The sequence below is a fragment of the Sparus aurata genome, chromosome 24 (genome assembly GCF_900880675.1).
Source record: "Sparus aurata chromosome 24, fSpaAur1.1, whole genome shotgun sequence".
NCBI lineage: Eukaryota > Metazoa > Chordata > Actinopteri > Spariformes > Sparidae > Sparus > Sparus aurata.
Window position 1 is genome coordinate 4,141,762 of NC_044210.1, and position 6,840 is coordinate 4,148,601.

Consider the following 6,840-nt stretch of genomic DNA (forward strand, 5'->3'; position numbering starts at 1 on the left):
CACTTGGACACTGGATGGCCACGTGGCATTCGAAACAATTAAATAAAGATTACAGGAGACATCAGCGCTTCATACATGTCCGCGTCCACTGGGGGTGGATTTACAGGTGCAGTCCTTTGTCAGCCAGCAGGCTGAAGTCAAGTTACTTTATAAGTAACCAGAGGTAGATTTCGTTGGCAGTGGTGTCCTCATACACACATATGAAAACAACATAAAGGCACACACATCATCCAATTAAGTACAGTGGAAACTTAAAAATGACAAATAAAAAGTTCTTACAGGTCCAGATCATACTGAGATATTGAAGGGAACTAAAATACTAATAATAAAATGAAATGAATCAGTAAAAATTGTTTAGGTTGTAGAAACATATGTATAAACATATATGGCATAAAATATAAATAAATGAGTAAATAAATTAAATACAGCAATGAGTAAATACACAAAAGCAGCAATACATAATCACCTGTACAAAATATAGCTATGACTTATTCCCCAATGTAATGGCAGTAGATTCTGCTGAATATTTGCCCAGAGGATAGGGCAAGCCCATGTTGCAAGGGGGGAAGTTAAGAGAAAGGAGAAGGGTTTTTGGGCACCATACCTGTTTGAACAATTTGATCATGTCATAGGCAGATGTACAATTTGTCTGAAAATCAATGTCAGGAGAGGTGTGATGGTCCCTCGTGGTTACATTTGAACTCCAAAAGGTTCCATGTGTGAGCTAGTCATGGACTTTGTTGATATGATAAAATCAATTGGAGGTAAGAGATACATGCTAGTAGGTGTAGACAGATTTTTGCGTTGGCCGGAGGTCAGTCCTACCAATCGGAAGGAGGCTCCGTCTGTTGCCACGTTCTTAGGTGGGGAGGTCATAAGCCGCTGGAGACTTCCAGATCGCATATCCTCAGATAATGGGAGATAATTCGTGGATAAAACAATAAAATTAATTCTACAGAAATTGGGAATTCAACAATGTTTAGGAGAGGTCTATCATGCTCAAAGTCAAGGTATTTGCGAGAAAAAGAAATGTAGGGAATTCTGAAAAACCACATTGTCAAACTCTGCCAACATAGGTCTTAATTGGGTAGTGTTGCATTGATGGCGCGTCGCTCGAGCGAGATTTGCGTACGACACCTCATGAATTGGTCATGGGTAGATGGATGCCCAACCTTGTTTTCACCCTATCCCAGGCCTCACTACAATCAAATGGGCCTATAAGCAGGGCTCGACAGGGCGACTGTTTTGCTCGCATTTGCGAGTTGATTATTTCCAGTGCGAATAGAAAATTACATTCAGTCGCATCACTGCGACTCCGACAAAACTGTAGTACATGCACCGTTTTGCTGTTTACGTGAGCACTGAGCAGTAAACACCCACATTTTTTCTGCTGTTTATCCGCAGTTTTGCACACACGCCTCACTACAGTCGCTCAGTTCCCCTGGCCGCTCTGTGTCTGCGCTCGCTGCAGCTGCCTCCTCTCCCCCTCCCTCTCCTGTTGCTGCTTCAAACATGACACCGGCGTTGGGTCTGACCGGCTGATGATTGGCTGTTCTGCCTTAAGTCCCGCCTCTCTTACTGTGTTAGATTTTAGTGTTCAGCTTATACTGATGATGCGGGAACTACCGCAAAATACCCAATAATAGCCTGGCGTTTATTTGTTTCAATCACTTAACAGACCAGGCGTTTATTTGGGACAGGCGTTTAATTCCCTCCTCACAAAAATCCGGGATGAAAATGTCACAAACTTCTCCAGCTTCTCTGTGAATTCTCTAGCATCCTTCTGGGCACAACACGTGAAAAAGGCAAAAAAGAAAAACGTGCAGTGTCAGTGGTCACGTCTTCTTCCTTGATGTTTTTTCAAAATAAATTAGACTCGCAAGACAAGCATATATATAGTTTTGTATTATTATTATTATTATTATTATTATAATGCATATTCTTGACTTTGAATGGGAGCTGCTGTAAAGCATTTCTGTTTCTGATTCATATATTATGCAGTCAGTTTTCCATATTTAAAGTTAAATTAAATGAATCAAGACAGATGTCACATTTACATGTCAGGGTGTGGTTATTATAGGTGCCTTTAAAAAATTATCCAGGTATACTGATCCCTCCACTTTGGGATAATTAATGGTACTGTTTGTACAGTGCTTTCAGAAAATCAATCACCTGAAAAATGATAACATAATTATAGGAGTGAGAGAAATGATACATCTCAAAATATTAAATATGTTGTAATTTCAATTTTGAAATTGTAATACTTGTTATAACGCAAACCCCTATTACTTTTTGCCACCACTGCCAGATCATACTGATTTTGCAGGGACAGACTCTCCAAACAATTAAATGGGAACAATTTCAGTTTATAAACAAGTCTTTTTTTTTCCAGAAAAACAGTTATTTTAATTTTTTCCGTGGCTGGGCCACTATAATTACACATGGGGCCAGTAAAACTCGAATCTACTGGCCAAGCGGGCCAGTAAGAAAAAAATGTCATGTTGGACACTGGGAGGCAGCCGGGGCACTGTAGCTGTGAAGCTTTAAGACCTCCACACGAAGCAACCTGGCCGTGTCCACAACAGAGGACATGATGCGCATCAGCCTCGAGGGGCCTCCACTGGAGAGCTATGACCCAAGTCCAGCCGTCGAGAGGTGGCTTAGTTCCAAGCGGGTCAGGAGACCAGACTATGTTGACTGCTGGAGCAGGGACATTCTTCCAGTTTAAAAGAGCCAGTTATAACATTAAAATTAGTCTACAGGGTTAGGATTAGGCTAAATAAGTACTTTATTTGTTTGAAAATGACGTTTTTACCAAAATTGCTGAATTTTCATTGTGCTACTAAAAAATGTTGTGTGCTACTAAATTTTTCAGCATGGTAGCACAGTGCTACTTGGAAAAAAGCTTAGCGTCAAGCCCTGCTATAAGTGATAAAATATATACGAAATACGTATAAAGAATAAACCTCGGGTGACATTCAGTGACTAGTATACAGCCTGTATGCTACAAGGGTGCGTTGCTCGGAACGAATGTGTCAAACAAGCCACCTGGCTGAATAAGTTGAACTAGTGGCTGAACATCTGTCCCAGTGAGTCAGTTGAAAACATGAGGAATAAAATCGGGAAAATTAGGAAATCTATCTCACTCTTTTACAGGCACTGCTGAAATAAGGGCAGACAAGTGGAGAAGGAATGTGGTTGAGGATGGTCAACTTTGGCACTATGTCACCCATGGGGTGTTGCCATTGAAAGGCAAAAGTAAGTACAGAATGTTTAAGAAGGTCAGAGCATTGAACAGCACGCAGACAAGAGCACAGTTGGACATGAATAATGATGAGACACACACACACACACACACACACACACACACACACACACACACACACACAGCAACACTGATTGAGTGCTAAAGACTAAGCATTGTTTCTAATAATGTTTGATAGCTCGATGGTTTTAAGCAAGAGTTGCATTTGGAAATATAAAATATGTGACTTCTGTTATTGTCCAGTCAAAATCAATTTGTAGACTAAGTAAAGAAAACATCCATTCAGCCCTAAAGCTGTTGAAGTCATTGCAACTGTCGTTCAGTCTATCATAAATCAAGGTGCCATCGTTGAATCGCTAATCTCGCCATGTACCTCCCTCATCTTGTCTGAAAAAAATCAAAGGGGGGTGGAGATTATTAAAACACCTTAGGGTCATAAATGAAGCTGGTCAGCAGATGTTGTAACACTAATGTTAAAATTGTTATCAGACTGGGTTTTCAATTATAGATTTAACAAATACATATTTAAGCATTCCTGGTCATCCTGACTCACAGTTCTGGGTTGCTTTTACTATCAATGGTAAACTTTAGTCTTGGATGCAGATGCCATAGGGTTTTCTTCTCTAATCCATCTCTGGAGAACTTAGGTGAAAACTCAGCATTAGCGGCAATTGTGTGATAATGCACATGTTTTTGATGTTGGCAATGGTGGTGTATATGTTCTATACATGGGCATGGTTAGACTGAGACAAGTGTCTCTACTTTGTTTTCTGACAGAAAAGCAACTTATTTCAGAAATTTAAGGCGCTATTATACTCTGGATCGTGAATTGGGTTCCGATTACATCCAGACAGTCTTGGATGTTCAAAAACTGTCATTCAATTAGAAGATAAATGGTAATTGTAAATTACAAAGGGGTTTCCCAATCTGGATTGGCTTGAAGGTGTGGATTCCCCAGAGATGATTAGTAAGGTTTCCTATTTCTTTTCGCGGGGACGGAGGCTGTTTTCTGGGGGAAAGTTCCCTGAAGTCTCGGTCATGAGGGCTGATGGTCGCGGTGATTTATTTTCGTCAAACACTCGGTGAGTTAAACACTCTTGTGACAAGCGTGACAAGCGCTGTTTTCTGAACAGAAATGTGAGGGAGAGTCGGGAGGACAGGCGGAGGACGGACAGGAGGACAGACGCTTCTCCACGTGCAGCTTTGGTATTTGTTTTCCTCATATAAGTTGCCAAAGACAGTTACAGTTACTACGTTACCTTTGTTCAGTCATGTAACGTTGCTTTGTGGGACATTTCTCTGTATTTAGTTGAGTGAAGGACCTGTGCAGTTATCAGACTGTCAGGCCGACACGCCCTCGCTCCGCGCCTCCGGATTATCCGTTCACACTGGGACGGCTCACCAATAACGTGGCCCTGATACTACCACCACATACCGCTGGTGGGACCCGCTGCCAGCGCGGGACGGATGGTCGGCTGCGGCGCGGCGGCCACATTATGACGGTGGCACTCGCTGTCAGCGGGACGGAGAGGGTCAGCGGCGGTCACATAAGGCTGGTGGCACTTGCTGTCGGCGGGAGGAGAGGATGCAAGCCGGGGACAGAGAGGGTCGGTTCGTGAGGGTCCCAGTGACCAGCGTCAATGGACTCTGCAGAAATCCAGACATTACCTGGTGATAGTTGCTGAAACTATCAGGGGTAAAGTGGACACTGCAGAGACGGGTGTTGGTGGTGATGTTTAACTCCCCACAGTAACGTTAGCTCCTCTTGACAAAATTTATCCACCGTTTCCTTTCCGTTGTCATCCGAAGGAAACTTAAATAAGCTAACAGAGCCGTCACCCTGAACACTGTGGCATCCAGGAAATATGCACGAGCGATGTGGAGGAGACATGACTTGTTAGCTGACTGGTTAGCTAGCTGCAAACTATTCTAACCAATGCTATCCACGACTGGAGAGCGAGTGGGAGAACCGCTGAAGCTGATGCGCTGAACGTATGTATACCACTTCCGCAGCAGGGCTGGGTTTATGCAAATCATGGCCGCGTTACCCGCCCATTAAATCCTGAACACAGAAATGTTGAAAAACAGTTTGTGAGCCTAGCTCCAAAATTAAATTCTAAATGGCCGAATGGCTTTTACATGTTTTAAGTAAACACATTTATGACCTTTTTAATGTGTATAGAAGAAAATGGCTGATTTTGCTTTACACAGACTTTAAGGTGAGTGTGGGACTGGGGGGATGTTTGGGTCCACATGTCCGGGTGTCATTAATCAGCTCTGTGTGTGCGTCAAGGGTAAGCTAAAGGAAGGCCCACACGTCTGGGGTCAGTTCCCATGCCAGAGGTTCTGAGCTGACTTAACGTATACATTCCCCTATAGATATAGAGAGACCATCCGGTCGACTTTAGGCTGTAAGCTCTAGGAAGTGACATCAGCATAGTTAGGTCACACACATAAGATGAGTTATTTCATAGGGGGTGTGAGGCAGACCAACCCTTCTTTCCTTCCATTGGATAGATGGATTCTCAACCCACCAAAGTGACCAATTAGAAGAAGTAGGAAGGTGCGAGTGAATAGACTTTTAAAAAGGCCTGCAGAAGCGGAGAAGGGATTGTGGTAATTTGTAGATTTTCTAAAATAGAAGGTTAGCGAGGATTTCTGATAGAGCAGAGGTAAGAGTATTGGGGAGATCTTTGCCATAGATTTGAGAACATCAAAGTGCGGCCGCAGGCTTGAGATCTGTTTCAATAAAGATTGCTCTATCATTACACCCAGCCTTGCCTCCGCAGAATTCTTTTACCAACATACTACATCTTTGATGAAGACAGCACAGAAACTACAACAGCTTGATTGATTTTCACACATGCGCCAAACGGCAAAGCCTGCCAAAAATGTCTTCAACTCATTGGTGTTCCTCTCCACGGAAGTCTTTAGTAAAAGGCGAAATACTTGTGCGTTATGAAGAGAAACCCGAGTAAGTACAGCTCCTCTCCTCGATCTGTGACCGGGCCTCATACACCGCACAGCTCCGGCAGAAACCTATTTTTTTTCTTACGAAAAAATGCATTGTCACAATAATCATTAATTTTACTACCTTTGAATCATCATCATAATCATCACATATGTTTATTTTAAAGCACTTAAAAAACAGTTAAAATCAACATGTCATCAGCAACAATATGTCATTTTTATCTGAAAAAATCCATTCAGTATAAAAACATTATTATTATTATTATTATATACATTAGAAGGAATTTACAGATAAAAACAACACATATGCTTGCTCTTAAAAATACCTTGCCTTGTTTGGTGTCATTATTTTCAGTACATCGTCACATGTGTGACTGTACAGTTATTTTTTCATTTTGACATACTGTATTAACACAATGGACCTAAATCACAAAAAATATAAAAATCCGAGTAGGAAGAAGTTGGATTTTTTTACTGTGAAAACCACAAATATGTTTAACGAACCAATTTTATTACTTAGAATACAAATACAAATTGTTGTTTGCCAAAATTGTGCATAAGCTTTTGAAATGTACAAAGTTATATGTAACTATTTACATTTAAAT

General features: G+C 41.6%; 1 pseudogene; it reads right to left on the reverse strand.

Annotated features, from left to right (window-relative positions):
• Positions 1 to 6,138: 6,138 nt before the first annotated feature.
• LOC115577415 (uncharacterized) lies at positions 6,139 to 6,243 on the reverse strand (annotated as a pseudogene).
• Between the last annotated feature and the right edge of the window lie 597 nt (positions 6,244 to 6,840).